The 16,125-nt window shown below is 47.4% G+C and overlaps 5 non-coding genes across 5 annotated transcripts; all 5 read right to left on the reverse strand.

Moving 5' to 3' along the window:
- Positions 1–3,605: 3,605 nt before the first annotated feature.
- On the reverse strand, positions 3,606–3,677 carry Trnag-ccc (transfer RNA glycine (anticodon CCC)). The gene has a single exon. It is a non-coding gene; the product is annotated as a tRNA-Gly (tRNA).
- A 6,454-nt stretch (positions 3,678–10,131) lies between these two features.
- On the reverse strand, positions 10,132–10,204 carry Trnav-aac (transfer RNA valine (anticodon AAC)). The gene has a single exon. It is a non-coding gene; the product is annotated as a tRNA-Val (tRNA).
- A 158-nt stretch (positions 10,205–10,362) lies between these two features.
- On the reverse strand, positions 10,363–10,435 carry Trnav-cac (transfer RNA valine (anticodon CAC)). The gene has a single exon. It is a non-coding gene; the product is annotated as a tRNA-Val (tRNA).
- Positions 10,436–13,363: 2,928 nt separating this feature from the next.
- On the reverse strand, positions 13,364–13,436 carry Trnav-aac (transfer RNA valine (anticodon AAC)). The gene has a single exon. It is a non-coding gene; the product is annotated as a tRNA-Val (tRNA).
- A 158-nt stretch (positions 13,437–13,594) lies between these two features.
- Trnav-cac (transfer RNA valine (anticodon CAC)) lies at positions 13,595–13,667 on the reverse strand. The gene has a single exon. It is a non-coding gene; the product is annotated as a tRNA-Val (tRNA).
- Between the last annotated feature and the right edge of the window lie 2,458 nt (positions 13,668–16,125).

Consider the following 16,125-nt stretch of genomic DNA (forward strand, 5'->3'; position numbering starts at 1 on the left):
TGTCTCCGCAGTATCCTTTCTTTCAGGAGTGCTAGTTCTGCAAGTTTCATATCAGCGCACACTCCGCTGCAGAGTGAAAATCTCATTCTCAATTGTTATCAATGGTTGATAGTCGATGCCAATTCCTCTTGCAAGATCCGTCAGGCAGGGCTACCCTTTATCAATGCCCTTATTTGTAATTGCGCTCGACCCGTTTTGAGCAGTTGCTCAAATCATTGAAGGTATCAGGATCCGTCACGTGTCTCCAAAGCGTGGTGCCTACGCTGAAGACGTGGGGATTTTCATGGAGCGGACCCACGACTTGGATAAGGTCCACGATATTCTGACGTTGTACGAACGTGCCTCTGGCTCCGTTTTGAAGGCACGGAAAAACGGGTTGGTCCCACTAGGTCCGCGAGACATGTACACTGCGCAGGACTGGTTCCGAGTTGCTCGCAGCCATAGAATTTTAGGCTTCGACGTTGCTGCGTGCCCACAAGTTCTAAACTGCAGGCGAATTCTTGTAACTGTGAAGACCCTATGTCGCAGCCACTAGGGTCGCTGATTCAATCTACATCAACGAGTCGCTGTCATTCACACATTCATTTTATCTAATGCCTGGTACATTGCCCAACTGCTCAGCGTTCCGAAGCCAGTCGGCAGGGCAATTTCGAAAGCTGTCTCCTGGTTCCTATGGAGGCACGAAAGCCTCCAGACCAACAGTCCGGCAGGAACAACAGCAGCACTCCTGGAGCTCTGCCGCCCACACTCCGAAGGATCGCCGGTCTCCCTCGCGGGTTGTTGTTGTTGCGGTCTTCAGTCCTGAGACTGGTTTGATGTAGCTCTCCATGCTACTCTACCCTGTGCAAGCTTCTTCATCTCCCAGTACCTACCGCAAACTACATCCTTCTGAATCTGTTGAGCGTATTCATCTCTTGGTCTCCCTCTACGATTTTTACCCTCCACGCTGTCCTGCAATACTAAATTGGTGATCCCTTGATGCCTCAGAACATGTACTACCAACCGACCCCTTCTTCTGGTCACGTTGTGCCACAAACTTCTCCTCTCCCCAATCCTATTCAATACTTCCTCATTAGTTATATGATCTACCCATGTAATCTTCAGCATTCTTCTGTAGCACCACATTTCGAAAGCTTCTATTCTCTTCTTGTCCAAACTATTTATCGTCCAAGTTTCACTTCCATACATGGCTACACTCCATACAAATACTTTCAGAAATGACTTCCTGGCACTTAAATCTATACTCGATGTTAACTCGCGGGTATCCCGTTTAAATTGTCATATGTCCGGGACCTATACTTGAGTATTGCTCATCAGTGTGGGATCCGTACCAGATCGGTCTGACGGAGGAGATAGAGAAGATCCAAAGAAGAGCGGCGCGTTTCGTCACAGGGTTATTTGGTAACCGTGATAGCGTTACGGAGATGTTTAATAAACTCAAGTGGCAGACTCTGCAAGAGAGGCGCTCTGCATCGCGGTGTAGCTTGCTCGTCAGGTTTCGAGAGGGTGCGTTTCTGGATGAGGTATCGAATATATTGCTTCCCCCTACTTATACCTCCCGAGGAGATCACGAATGTAAAATTAGAGAGATTAGAGCGCGCACGGAGGCTTTCAGACAGTCGTTCTTCCCGCGAACCATACGCGACTGGAACAGGAAAGGGAGGTAATGACAGTGGCACGTAAAGTGCCCTCCGCCACACACCGTTGGGTGGCTTGCGGAGTATAAATGTAGATGTAGATGTAGTACTTTTTAACTAGGAGTTATGCTCTGTCAACGGCTACCGACAGGAACAGGACAGCTCGCGGTCTCTATGTTGCCGTGACTGGACAACCTCCGCGTCATGAACTTGTGGTGCAGAACCCCACAATGGAACGGGTGAAGGTGTGGGCAGACTTCAACAACCCAGTGTTCCCGCCGGACGTGAGTGCGCTATGGCTTAAGATCGTCCACAACACCCTGGCGACGAATCAGCGGCTTTCGGACATCCATCTCCTCCCCTCCACCAACTGTGGAAGATGTGGTGATCCGGACACACGCAGACATCGTTTCGAGTGCAGCTCTGTGTCGACGGTACGGCGGCGCTGTCAACAAATGGTCGCCCACGTTAACAGAACGCCTCCACACCTAGTGACTGTTCGTCGTGTGATACTGCCTGTCTTCTAAGCCTTCCTGCAGACGAAGAATAATGTCACTGTCTGGGTATTAGGGCACACGATTTATGCAATTATAGATCTGACCGTTACTGATTAATGTGATATACCTGGATTATGTGTGGGCCCAGTATATGAAAATGAAAGATTGCGTCAACTATCGCGAACTGTTTACGAATATTTTGCAGGCGACCTTCGATTATGGCTATGAGATGGCACTGCGGACAACACCTTGCACTGAGTTTTACTGAGTAGGCACGGTCTACTTTTTATTACTTTTCTCTTTGTTTTACTTGTTTCACTTGTGTTGTAGTTCATGCATTGCGCCACGTACTCACTACGGAACGTTCTGGTTTTATCTCTTGGAGAGAGTCACATTTTAATACGGAGGAATTTTATTTTGTTTCACCAGCCTTCATGAGTATACTGGAAGATACGACCTGTATGTTTGACACATTCATGGCTGCAGAAGTGTTTTTCCAGTCACTTCATTTCCGTTACCGGACTGTCACTACTTCATTTTGTTAATTTTAGATGATTTATTTTTCGTTAGTGTGATGCGCACAGTCATCAACACTTAGTTGTGCAGTATTGCCAACTGTTATTAAGACCTCTCCGTTCCATCGGAGTGGGTGACACTACTGAAGAGAGAAGAATAACACTTGTTTAACAAATAAATTTTTGTTGAAGAACGTGCAGCTGAGTGCAACTGCGGAAGAAAAAGACCGTCCGCGCGACTCCACAGTACTATCGATTTTAGTACTCCATTGTTCTGCAGAAGTGGACAATATCACATCCCAGAAGTACATGATTTAGTTTGTATTATCCTTGCGTAAACGAAGTTCGAAAGATTAAGAAATTACAGCGTTGAGGCTTGCCGAAGAAAGCGTTATTAGGTGGAGCAAGCAGGGCTATAAAAGGGGTTGGGAGGCCCTAAATGACAAAAAAAGTGCAGCTGTTCTCATGTGATCACCGGACTTACGAACCGTTGGGCGTGGTTAGTACTTGGATCGGTGACCAGCTGGGAGCTCGATCTGCATTTGGCTTCTTTCATTTTGCCTTTTTACTTCGGTTTCGTTGCTGCTTAGCGTTAATGACGCTGTTCAGCACGCTGACGCCACTCTTGCCTCTCGGTAAACTAAGGCGCGAATCTGTGGCCACAATGAAATGAAAGGTTCTGTCGAGTGTTTGTCGTTTTTTGGTCTCTCACAGTCGTTTCTCGCGCCTGCCCTCTACATATATGCCCGTTTCGAAGCGTCAGTGTTCGCGTCAACCGAGACAATTCAGAGACAAGTCGACACACGATGCTGTGAAACGAAATCCAGCGACTAGCGCCCTGGCAGCACGGAGTGAGACGTGGGGCGAAGGAAAACTATTCGTACCGCGACAGTTCACAGTTCCGAAGATCGCGTTTCGTTACGTGGAATACCCGTAGAAGAAACAGGTACGTATTGTGCGGTGGCCGGAAATTGAACCCGGATCAACTGCTTGGGAAGCAACCATGCTGACCGTTACACCACCACCGCCTTGCGCTGCGCTTCACCGACGCCCTGATGTGTCGACTACCCTCCTGCCGTCAGAGGCCGAAGGCGATGGCGCTGTAGGCACTCAGCGCCAGGGCGGAGGTGAGGACATCTGAACGCAGTGTGTAGGTGCTGCTAGGGCGATGTAGCGTAACTAGAAGCAGAACTGACAGCCGTTGAAAAACTGCCCTTTAAGTTACAGCAGGGCGATAAAACAAATATCTAATGTGACGTACTTACTGATGATCCAGAGTCGATTCAGCATATGTGTGCCAATCCACAAGTAGAAAGCGCCTAAGTATCACAATATTAAGTTGATTAGTTTGATGTTCGCCCGGAGCATATCATTAGCTTCCCCTGAGGGCGAAATGCACAGCGTAGCCGTTGCTAGGGAACGGCCTTTTCTTGTTATTCGTTGTTTTCTCTGCGCCAATGTAAAAATTGATAATTAGAGTTCTGCTCGTTCGACTTAAGACAGAAGGCGACGGAAAACAATGGTGTAAGGCACCATATTTAAGCTCTGGATCCCGAAAGTGAGTGTGGGGTGCAACCTCACATCTTACAACTCGTCTAAAATACTCTAAAAAAACGTATTTCCTTCACACAAGAAAAAACAAGCAAATTTCGCTGTCAGGCTCCGGAGATGTTGCTAGGAACGACGGCAGCATGTTGTTTGCGCTCTCACGTCAGATTGGCCGAGCGGTCACAAGTCGCGCTTGAGACACAGTGCTATTCGGACGTTCTGAGAGCGCTGTTAACCGGTGTGTTTACGAGTTGTGTATTTGTGTTGTTTCTACTTTCTTTTGGAAGTGCCGTGATTATTTACCATTGATTGTGGTGGAGTTTCTAACCGTTTTCGTTGCTATTATTTAGCGGTCTCGACCGCTTGTTAATTTCTGATATGGCCAGTTTATTTCCCACGAAAAGTACCCTCCGCTTTGAATTTGAAAAGTCAACCCGTCACGTACAACCGACATCGCTGGAGATTCATGACTGGATAGTGGACGTTATTGGTATCAATTCTGATCAGATGCACACTGCGTATTACGACATGGAGCAGTATTGTTTTTTTGTCAAATTACTGAACCCTGTGTTGCTGGATAAGGTACTCCTGAAGCATGGCGGACGAGTTGAATTCCGACATCGGGATAACTCTGTAAGTACCGTCACCGTTACTAATGCCGACGTAGAATATAAAAATGTACGTATCTTTAATCTGCCCCCGGAAGTTGAAAATTGTTATCTGAAAGATGTGTTAAGCAAGTATGGGGATGTCAAACAGATTCGAAATGAACGCTGGTCTAGCCAGCATCGGTTGCAATGTTTCAGTGGTGTTAGGTCAGTAAACATGCATGTAAAAGTCAATATTCCTTCCCATATTATGGTTTGCGACTACAGGGTTCAAGTTACGTACACTGGTCAAACTTTGACGTGTCACATCTGCAATGAGAGTGGCCACATGCGTCAAGATTGTCCCAAACGGGTTTTCGTCTTAAAAAATTCTTTACAGCAACGGAAACGGCTAACGCTCGCGGAGATTGTTACCGATAATCAAGCGGCAGAAAGTGCTACAGCCGGTGGTGTATCTGCGTTGCATGAACCGGAAGTCGTGCGCATTGAGGAATTTCCAACCTTGCCTCGGAAAAGTACGGACGAACCGACACTTGCGACCGGAGACACTGCTACCAACAAACGACGTAGGACTTCTGCCGGTAGTAGTTCTGAGGACGAAGCCCACAGTACACCAGAATCAAAGAGACAAGACTCGCAGGAACGTAGGTCTGATACTAAGTTCTTAAAAGGTCCCGTTCTAGTAGACGATTTTCCCTCTGGCATGTCACATAGTGACATTTCAGCTGCTGTCGCGGCGTCGCAGGGGACGGATGGTCGGCCCTCCAACCAACCACAGCACCAGGTTCCGGTGGACCGACCGACATGTGAACAGCAGGTCGCTGCAGGGGTTCAACAGGGCGTAGACGGTTGTGATAGTAAACAGACCACACCTCTAGATGAGGATGCCGGACAGCCAACGGCGGCGGCTCGCGACACGGCAACACAACAGGAATGTTGTCATGACACGGAACGCGAACATAAACAGCAGTCGGTGACGGAAAATGTCAACACACCACTTCATGTGGAGTTTGATAACAAACGTGTTGATAGCGAAAGTACTTCCGCAGCTGGGTTGCCGCCGGAGGACACGGCGCGAGTGGTTCCGGCCGTAGAGTCGGGACCGTCGTCGGCCGTTGACATTCCCCACGACCCGCCCACGCCGCCGTCTGCCGAGATGGCTCATAGTGGGCGCCGCAGGAACAGAATCCAAACAAATGTGAACGTTGTCCGAAAGAAAACTAAGAATAAAGATGCCGGGGGCAAACACAACGAGCATGGCTTGGCTTTACAACCGGATAAACAAATCGAATGGCATGACGATCCGACCGTTGGCGATGATTAATTCCTCCCCCTTCCTGCATAGGTCTCAGTATGTCACAGGCATATAAAATAACAACGTCAAATATTAACAAGATCCGCTCTGACGTCAAGGTGCGTGCTCTACAACAATATCTTTACGAGTCGGATACAGACATCGCCCTTTTACAAGAGGTGGCCTTGCAGCAAATAAACCTTACCGGTTTTGTTGCAATAATCAATTCTTCCCCAGAAACGAACGTGGGGACTGCCGTCTTAATTAGGGAAGGTATTCCGTTTGCCCACATTGAAAGATTAGAATCCGGTCGAGGACTGAGGGTCAATATTTTTGGCGTTACTGTTATTAATTTGTACGCCCCTTCCGGGAGTACTCGTAGAGCTGACAGCGCACGCTTTTATAAGGAAGATATCATTTATTTACTGCGGAACAATCCTCCGCAGCTGATCATTGGAGGTGATTTTAATTGTGTATTGTCCAGAAAAGATCAGACACCGAATTTTAATTATTCACCTGATTTAAACCGTCTTGTTTATGATCTTAAACTCAAGGACACCTGGGAAGCTCGGTACCCAACTTTAGTGAGGTACACACACATCGTTGGAAATTCCTGCAGCAGGATCGACAGGATTTATGTGTCTGATAATTTAGCAACTAAATTATTAAATGTAGAAACTATTCCTACCAGCTTCTCAGACCACAGTGGCGAGGTTGCGTGTATCAACTTACAACAACAACCCACGCGCTGGTTTAAAAATCAGTGGCATCTTAATCTTTCATTATTGACCGACTCAGATCTGGAGGAGGCCGTAAGGCGTGCTTGGGACCAGTGCCTCCGCACTCTTCATGCCTTCCCTAGCATTATAGCATGGTGGACCTATAAAGCGAAGCCCAAAGTGCGCAGTGTTCTTATGTCCTTTGGTATTGAACGGGCTACTGGAATTCGCAGGACAATGGAATTTTATTACTCCGTATTACGAGATTTGTATGACAGAGCGGATGCCACGGCTACTAGAATAGGGGAAATTCAGAGAATCAAAGCTAAATTAATCAATCTGAAACGGGAGCAGTTAGAAGGACTTAAGGTTCGATCCAAAGTTAAATCAGTACGCGCAGACGAAACGGTGGCCTTGTATCACCTTGTCAAGCACGCGAAGAATAGAAGGAGGGCTTTCATTGATGAACTTAAACTCGAAGATGGCTCGACGGTCACAAATCAACGCGATATCGTCAGAGAACTTTACAGCTACTTTGTCAGGACTTATACTTCAAACGCTCCCCATGCAGACAGCGCTTCTCAACTCCTTGAAGTTCTTCCTTCGGGGATAACCGCAGACGAAAGTGAAAGTCTTTCTTCGGGTTTCAGTCACGAAGACGTTTTCGACATGATCTGCAGTTCCCCTACTAACAAGTCCCCTGGGCCTGACGGTTTTCCCATTGAATTTTATAAAAAGTACTGGCACATACTAGGAGCGAAGATCACAGACATGGTGAACGAGGTCTTGCAGGGGCAGTCTGTTCCAGGAGAGTTTAAAGAATGTAAAATTGTTCTCCTCCCTAAGACCAGAGATGGAAAATCTGTAACAAATCTTCGGCCGATATCACTACTGAATTCCGATTACAAGATTGTAGCTCGTGCAGTTAAGATGAGGCTTCTGCCGCTCACTTCCAACATACTTTGCAAACAGCAAACATGTGCTTTTCGGCGGACTATACTGCAAACGGTCGCCTTTTATAGGGATATTATTGCGCTAGATGACGCCAGCAACGTAAGAGGTAGTCTGCTCTTTCTCGATTTTCTTAAGGCATTTGATCTTGTCAATCACACGTACCTACTGGGGACACTGCGGCGCTTGGGCTTCTTACCGTCAGCGATCGCAATAATAAAAAATGTGGCCATCGGAATCACTGCAAAAATTTCAGTAAATTCGCAACTCACGAAACGGCTCCTAATCGACAGAGGTGTCCCTCAGGGCAGCCCCTTGTCGATGTTGCTGTTCGTCATTTCACTCGAGCCGCTCCTCACGCACCTGCAGGCGAAGCTTAGTGGTTTAACGATCTCAGGAGTGAAGTCCGTAACAGGAGCCTATGCGGATGATGTTGGGATTGTTATCAGAGATGAGTCTGACGTCACTGCGCTTGAAGCTGTCCTCAAGACCTACTGTCAGGCGTCTGGAGCACACATCAATGAACAGAAAAGCAAGTTTTTAAATCTGCGAGGCCTCGACCGTCTTCAAATTTCATGTGCCACACACGTCAGTGAACTGAAAGCTCTAAGGATAGTGTTGAAGGCGTCACTATTAAACATGACGGCGGCGAACTGGAGGGATGTGGCTCACAAAATCAACGGTGCAGTAATTGATAACTACCACAGAAGTCTGAACCAATTTGACAGAATTACGTTGATTAATACATGTGTTTTATCTAAGGCCTTCTACACGGCGCAGGTTCTTCCTATTCCTGCAGGAGTGGCTCAAAATATCATGTCAAAGGTTACGAAATTTCTATGGAAAGGCGAGATCTTTCGTGTATCTGCACGAACAGCAGCGCTACACCCAACGCATGGAGGGATGGGATTGGTTGACATACGGCGCAAAGCACTGGCTCTGTACGTGTCACGCACGGCGGCAATCCTACAGGATGAACCTCATGGTCTTACGGCACAGTTATTTCATGCTGTCCGGCCACACAGTCTTGAATCTCCGCTGAATGTTCAACCTATTTGTTACCGGCTTAAACATATCAGAGAGTATTATCTCGAGTATAGCTACCTTAGTCACCAGTTACGGCACACTCAGTCCTTAACGGCAAAAGCAATTTTGGCGGAAAGGAGGGAACACGAAAGCCAGAATCCGATTGTTAACAAATATAGTGGAGTCCAATGGGATGCAGTATGGCGAAACGTTGGTTCCACTGTTTTGAGCTCGGATGCTCGTACTGCGTGGTACAAAGCAGTCAATAATATCATAAGTACCAATGAGCGACTCCACCGGATAGGGCTGAGTGCTACCGACCTCTGTCTTCACTGCAACCTCACAGATACCGTGCTGCACAGACGCACCTGTGGGGAACGTCTCCACAACTGGAACTGGATTCAGCAACAAGTTGCACTTATCACTCGCAGTATTCCCGCCAATGTCCAGGCAATGATGATCTATCAGCCTGATTTTAAGTTTTACCCACAGACGAAAAATAATACTGTGGTTTGGTTACTGGGTAATTATTCTAGTTATATCTTTAACAAACTTGGGGATGATGATCCTGTCGCATTCAAAATGCATATGGCAATCGAATTTCACAAAACACTTCAATACAAGAATCATGGCAAGAACTTTGGAAATATGCTTAAAATTGTATTCAAAAAAATGGGAATAGGGTAGTGAACCGGGAGTGTGGGGGTGGGTTGGGACGCGGAGCACCTGTAGTGCAGCGAAGAGGCCCCACTGCTTCTGCCTCGTGTCCTGACTTCAGCCACTGCGCCTCGGTACCTCCCTCCAACAGTGCACACGGATCACCAGAATACACTTGGATCCGAGATGAGAAAATCTCTTTTTTTTTTAAATTCTTCTTGAACAACTCTTCACGGCAGTCCCTAAAGGAGGGGATTTCGTTAAAAAAAAAAGAAACACCAAAAAAAAAATTAAAAGAATCATGTTACGGCAAAAAAAAAAGAAAATAAAAAAAAGTGGCTAGGATACCTGGCTTTCACCCAGGAGGCCCGCGTTCGATTCCCGGTACCGGCAGGGAATTTAAAAAAAAAAAAAAAAAAAAAAATAAGGGGTATGATTCCTGCTTAGGGTGCAGGAGGTCCCGGGTTCAAATCCCGGACGAGCCCTAGCGTTTTGTGCAAACTGATCGCACGTCAGTGGCTGAGTCAGCGCAAAAAGCTCGCCGTCAATATCAAATGAATTTCTTATTTGGTGTGAGCAATTGACACTGTGGTCCGACGCGTGAAGGCGATTACGAAGGTTTCGGGTACAGATGGTAGCAGATGCATGTTAGTAAGTCTTGCTTAAAGTGATGAAAAAGTGTTTCCGCCCGGGATCGAACCGGGGACCTTCTGCGTGTTAGGCAGACGTGACAACCGCTACACCACGGAAACCGCTTGTGTGCGCCTTAATTCGCAGACAACTTGTAGTGATGTTGCCATCGTAACTAAAAAATTCAATAAATGTGGTACTTGCAAAACGAAGGGACATGCAGCAGATCCACACACGACGTGGCTCATTGGAGGACAATACGACACAGGCAGGAAAATACTGTTCCCGCCCGGGATCGAACCGGGGACCTTCTGCGCGTGAAGCAGACGTGATAACCGCTACACTACGAAAACGACGGACCCGAGGAGTCCATCCTTGTTCACTCGAACTTGCCGCAGCCTTTCTCTCGTCCGCGAATGCACATACGACAGTTCTTTTGTCAGCCTGGAACCCATCACAGCCGAGGGCTCAAGAAGTCTTCGGGGTGCTCGAGAGGGTGTCTGCCGTAGCACCCCTAACGAGATAGCGGCGTCTCGCGCAGTCGTTATTGCAAGCCATATCAGCAAAAGCAATCACTTTCTCAGCAGCAGGCAGTGCGAGCCAGCGGCAGCTCTACATGAAGGTACCAATAGCCCAGGAAGGCCGCCGACCGCGGGAATTCGCGCCGCCCCCATCCCGACAGCCTACACGAGACTTCCAGGGCACCGTGGACGACTTCGAGGGACTGGAATAATTGGCAATCGCCGTGTCACAGGGCCCGTTGGTCTAGGGGTACTGCAATACGTCTTCCCGCGTGAAATTCAAGGGCCAGTTAACAGCCCCTGTGCCATCCGACAAGGTTTGCGACAAGGGTGCCCGCTTTCCACGACTCTTTTCGCCTTTGCTATAGAGCCACTACTGAAAACGTTTTGCGTCACCTTACCGGGTCTTCAAACGCTGAATACCAAGACCGTCTGTCATGCCTATGCGGACGATATCAGCGTACTTATCAACAACGACGAAGAGTTCGATACCGTGCGGCGGCTTGTCCACCGGTATGCCAGCGCCTGCGGTGCACGCCTTAACGAACGGAAATCCAAAGTCTTGCATCTAGGTCCGCAGGCTCGCTTCGCGGACACCGTCTGGTTAGAGGCAACCAACCAGCTCAAGCACCTTGGTTTGATTCTCACTCCGAATCCACGGGAAATGGTAAGAGTGAATTGGGAACAGAAGCTCAACGTCCTTCGAGCTTTGATTCGTGAGCACAATATGCGGTGTTTAGACAGGATTCAGAGAGCACATTTCGTCAATTATTATGTTCTCAGCAAGATTTACCATGTTGCCGCTGTTCTCCCTATTCCTCCTGATATTGCAAACAGAATCTTAGCCCTTGCAGGCTGGTACATTTGGCGAGGTAATATTTTTAAAGTCGCTTTCAAGGCTACCGCTTTACCTCGGTATAAAGGTGGTTTAGCTCTTAAAAATGTTGAATTACAGTGCTTAGCGATTTTTCTAGCTCGAACGACAAGGATCTTACGAAATAGTCAGACAGGTCTTACAGCACGTCTCTTCCAGCAGTTACGACCACCGGATATGACGCCACCGATAAATGTTGGACCTATCCATCCCGAGCTCGTTCATATTCGCCGATATTACGTGGAGTCCAGCTATGTACATCAACACCTGCAACCACTCACTGCTGCTGCTGTCTACAGTGTATTTATGAATCGGCAACAGAATAACTCCATAGAAATGAAGTATCCTGGCAAGGACTGGCGACAAATTTGGGTGAATATCAGCACTCCTCGCCTTCACTCCCGAGTTCGTTCCGTGTGGTATGATGTGGTGAACGAGGTGATACCCACGGGGGAGAAATTGTGTAAGATCCAACTACGGCCTACTCCGACTTGCGACGCATGTGGCCATGTGGAAACATTGCAACACATATTAAACTGCAGAGATCAGACGCAAATCTGGAATTGGACGAGAATGAAACTGGCTCTTATTAATAGAACGACGCCATCCGCAATACAACTGCAAGATATATTCCAACCGGACTGGAAATTATTTCCGAAATCTAAAAATAATAGCTATACCTGGTTAATTGGACAGTACCTATATTATATGCTGACGACTAAAACGCCTACACTTTCTGATTTTCATATGTATCTTATTGCCGAATATTACGCGATCAAACGATTACGGAAATATAAAGAAAAGTTTCAGAATTTTCTCACCGTTGCTTTGAATGATGGGAAGCTTTAAGTGTGCGAACCAATGGGTACGATCATAGCTTTTTTTTTTTAATTTATTTCTTCTCTTATCTGGGTATCTCATTGTCAGTTTTCAGGACTCCATTGCTTCATAGGTTGTACAATGTGGGCACCTAAGGTCAACGAGAAGCAGCATGCAACAGGATGCCAAACTTGTGGAGCCAGTATTTATTTCTGTTTTTTACTTTACTCAGAAGACAAGTATAGTTTAATTTGCAGAAGTTTAACAGACGGGGCAGTATTTCTTTCTAGATACCCATTTTTCCTCTATACGGAACTTTATTTCTATTATTATTTACGATGCTGACAGAGAAACCTCTGATCTTGTTGTTTTTGTCTCCACTAACTCAAGGAACACACACTAGTAACCAGTTACTTTCGTTAATAACTCCAAGAAACCACCACGGCGGTAATCTCGGCGAACTTACTCTCAACACTAAGAGATGACGACTTTGAATCATGCCTTCAGGAAACTGAATCATCGACGAATGCAGAACGACACGGAAACATTATGCTATTATTACGTGAAGACGAGCTTGAGACGTAGTGATCCTGAGATCTACCACCGCAAAAAAAAAAAAACAAACAAAAAAAAAAAAAAAAAAAAAAAAAAAATTAAAAAAAGTTAAAAAAAAATTATACACTACTATAGCGCAGAAGCTAGCCGAAGAAGGCACACAAAGGTGAGCGTATGGATGGGCTGTGTGGGGAGAAGGGAGGCCCACAAGAAAGACAAAAAAAAAATAAATAAATAAATAAATAAATAAAAAAAAAAACAGGGGTATGATTCCTGCTTAGGGTGCAGGAGGTCCCGGGTTCAAATCCCGGACGAGCCCTAGCGTTTTGTGCAAACTGGTCGCACGTAGGTGGCTGAGTCAGCGCAAAAAGCTGCCCGTCAGTGTAAAGTGAATTTCATACTTGGTGTAAAGAAATGACCGTCTGGTCCGACGTATGAAGGTGATTGCCAAGCTTTAGGTACAGAACGTGGCAAATGCTTGTCGGTATGTCTTGTTTAAAGTGATGAAAAAGTGTTTCCGCCCGGGATCGAACCGCGGACCTTCTGCGTGTTAGGCAGACGTGATAACCGCTACACCACGGAAACTACTGCTTTCGTTCTTGCTTCTCAGAGAACTTTTAGCAAGGTTGCCATCGTAACTTAAAAATTCAGTAAATGCGGCACTTGCATGACGAAGGTACATGTAGCAGATCCACACACGACGTGGCTCACTCGAGTAGTATGCGACATAGGCAGGAAAGTACTGTTCCCGCCCGGGATCGAACCGGGGACCTTCTGCGTGTGAAGCAGACGTGATAACCGCTACACTACGGAAACGGCGGATACGCTCTGTCCATCCTTGTACACTCGAAGACGCCTCAGCCTTTCTCCCGTCCGCGCATGCACACACCATAGTTCATTTGACAGCCTGAAACCCATCGTAGCCGAGGGCTCAACAAGTATTCGGGGTGCTCGAGAGGGTGTATGTCGTAGCATCCCCAACGAGATAGCGGCGTTTCGCGCAGTCGTTATTGCAAGTCACATCAGCAAAAACAATCACCTCCTTAGCAGCAGGCAGTGCGCACCCGGCGGCAGCTCTACATGAAGATGCCAATAGCCCTGGAAGGCCGCCGACCGCGGGCCACGGCACCTCCGAGAACGGTGCTGCCCGCGACCCACGGTGCCGCCACACAGTCTGTCGAAGAACAGCACTGCCGGCAGAAAGCACCTTCCCCATCCCGCCAGCCGCACCAGATTCAAAGAGCACCCTGGACGACTTCGAGGGATGCAGTTTGCTGAAATAATTGGCGTTCACGCTGTCACAGGGCTCGTTGGTCGTCTGGTTTCGGCGAGCGAGCTGTGCGGACGCGCTGTGTTTACGCTCTCGCCGCCGCTGGCCGTGACTGTTGTGGTGAGTGTTACGCCGCTTAGCGTACTTGTTTCCCTGTAACAACGATTCATGGTTAGAAATTTGTAATGGCACAACCACCACGAAGAGACACATTGAAGTTGATGTTTGACCAGTCTTTAGTTCGACCGACATCTTTTGAAGTAGAGAACTTTATAGAAGACTCTTTGAAACTGAATATGGACGATCTTATTGGAATTCACTTGTCGATCTGTAGTAGTACAGTTTATCTTAAGTTGAAAAATGCTGTCACGTGTGATAAGATTGTTGAATCTTGTGGAGGGACCCTAAAATTTAAACATTCGGACGGTACTATCGGAGAGGTACAAGTTACTCAAGCTGGTTTAGGTCTTAGGACCGTTCGCATTTTCGAACTGCCATTCGAAATTACAGCCGAACAAATTAACTCTGTGCTCAAACCTTACGGTACAGTTCTCTCTAATGTCGCGGAGAAGTGGTCTACTATGCATAAATTTCCGGTGTTGAATGGTATTCGCCAAGTGAAAATTGATTTACAAAAGCATATACCATCTTACATCAATGTCTGCGGGTACAGAGCAATAGTTATGTATGATGGTCAACCGAGGACATGCGCAGCATGTGGTTCTCCCGGACATGTCCGCACTGATTGTCCCCAAAGACGCGTGACGCAAATACCAGTAGGTGAGGCGAAAGTGCAATCCAATATGTCGCAACTGCCCGTGAGGTATGCCGCGGTACTCCGTCAACCCCCGACCACCACATCTACTACAGAGGACGACAGTACTGCTACTGGGGCTCTATTGCAGCATGAAGTACGTTTGGATACCCCCCGTCCGGATTTGCCTGCAACTGACGCTCAGATCTCGCCGGTCGGAAGCACCGAGGTGTCAAAGGTGGACGGCGACTTACAACGAAATAATGTGATGCGCACACACGACGAGGGGAAGGTAGACTTATCGGATATTGACATGATGGAGACAAACGCGAATGCCTCAGCGATACTGTCCCCGGACACCAAAAAGCGCAGAATTGCTCATGCGGGGGCGGCAACATGTGCCCCACCGTTGAGAGAAAAGGCGACGCAGTTTTGTCATATAATGCACGAAACGTCGTCGGAACACCGCCAACAGAGCCCGAAGACGCTCAAGAAATCACGGAAGGAGGACGTGCCAGACCGTGCGCCGGACATTTTGGACGCATCTGGCTCTACAGGTTCGGGAACACGCCCTCCAAAGAAGAAGGATAAACAATCATTAGACATGGTCGAGGAGAAGAAACGTACACTCCCAGACGATTCCTTGCTGGACTGGGCCCAGGAGATGGAAGACGATGTCGAGGACCGCGGACATGCACCCACAGCTACTACGATGGAGGGAAAGACCGACGGCGAGGAACACGGAGGCGATCGGTTCACGCGGGAGAAGGATGATGAGGACTCGGAATTTTACTAATTCGTGCACTGCAGATAACGGATGGGCGTACAACTTACGGGATTCAGACACCCCAAAATGTTAACTTCTGGACGTCAGGGAGTGGTGGTCCACCAACATGCTAGCCAACTGGTGATGCTTGATAATGATACGATTTGCAGTAAGCGTTGACAAAGGGACATGATCAATACTTAAATCAGTAACTCTATTAAACACAACGAAACATCCCCACCAAAAAGGATCGTCTTCCCTTACATGTCACATCTGCAAACTTATAAAATCGCCACACTGAACATAAATAAAATCACGTCGATACAGAAGGTCGATAGTCTCCGGGATTACCTCTATAGCGCTGACGTTGATATTGCTTTGTTACAAGAGGTTGCTAGTGGGTTCCGGATCAATATTGCAGGTTATGCAGTATTCTTAAACACAACGTTACGTAGCGCATCTGGCACCGCCATCTTATTAAAGG

The sequence above is a fragment of the Schistocerca serialis genome, chromosome 2 (assembly GCF_023864345.2).
Source record: "Schistocerca serialis cubense isolate TAMUIC-IGC-003099 chromosome 2, iqSchSeri2.2, whole genome shotgun sequence".
Lineage (NCBI taxonomy): Eukaryota > Metazoa > Arthropoda > Insecta > Orthoptera > Acrididae > Schistocerca > Schistocerca serialis.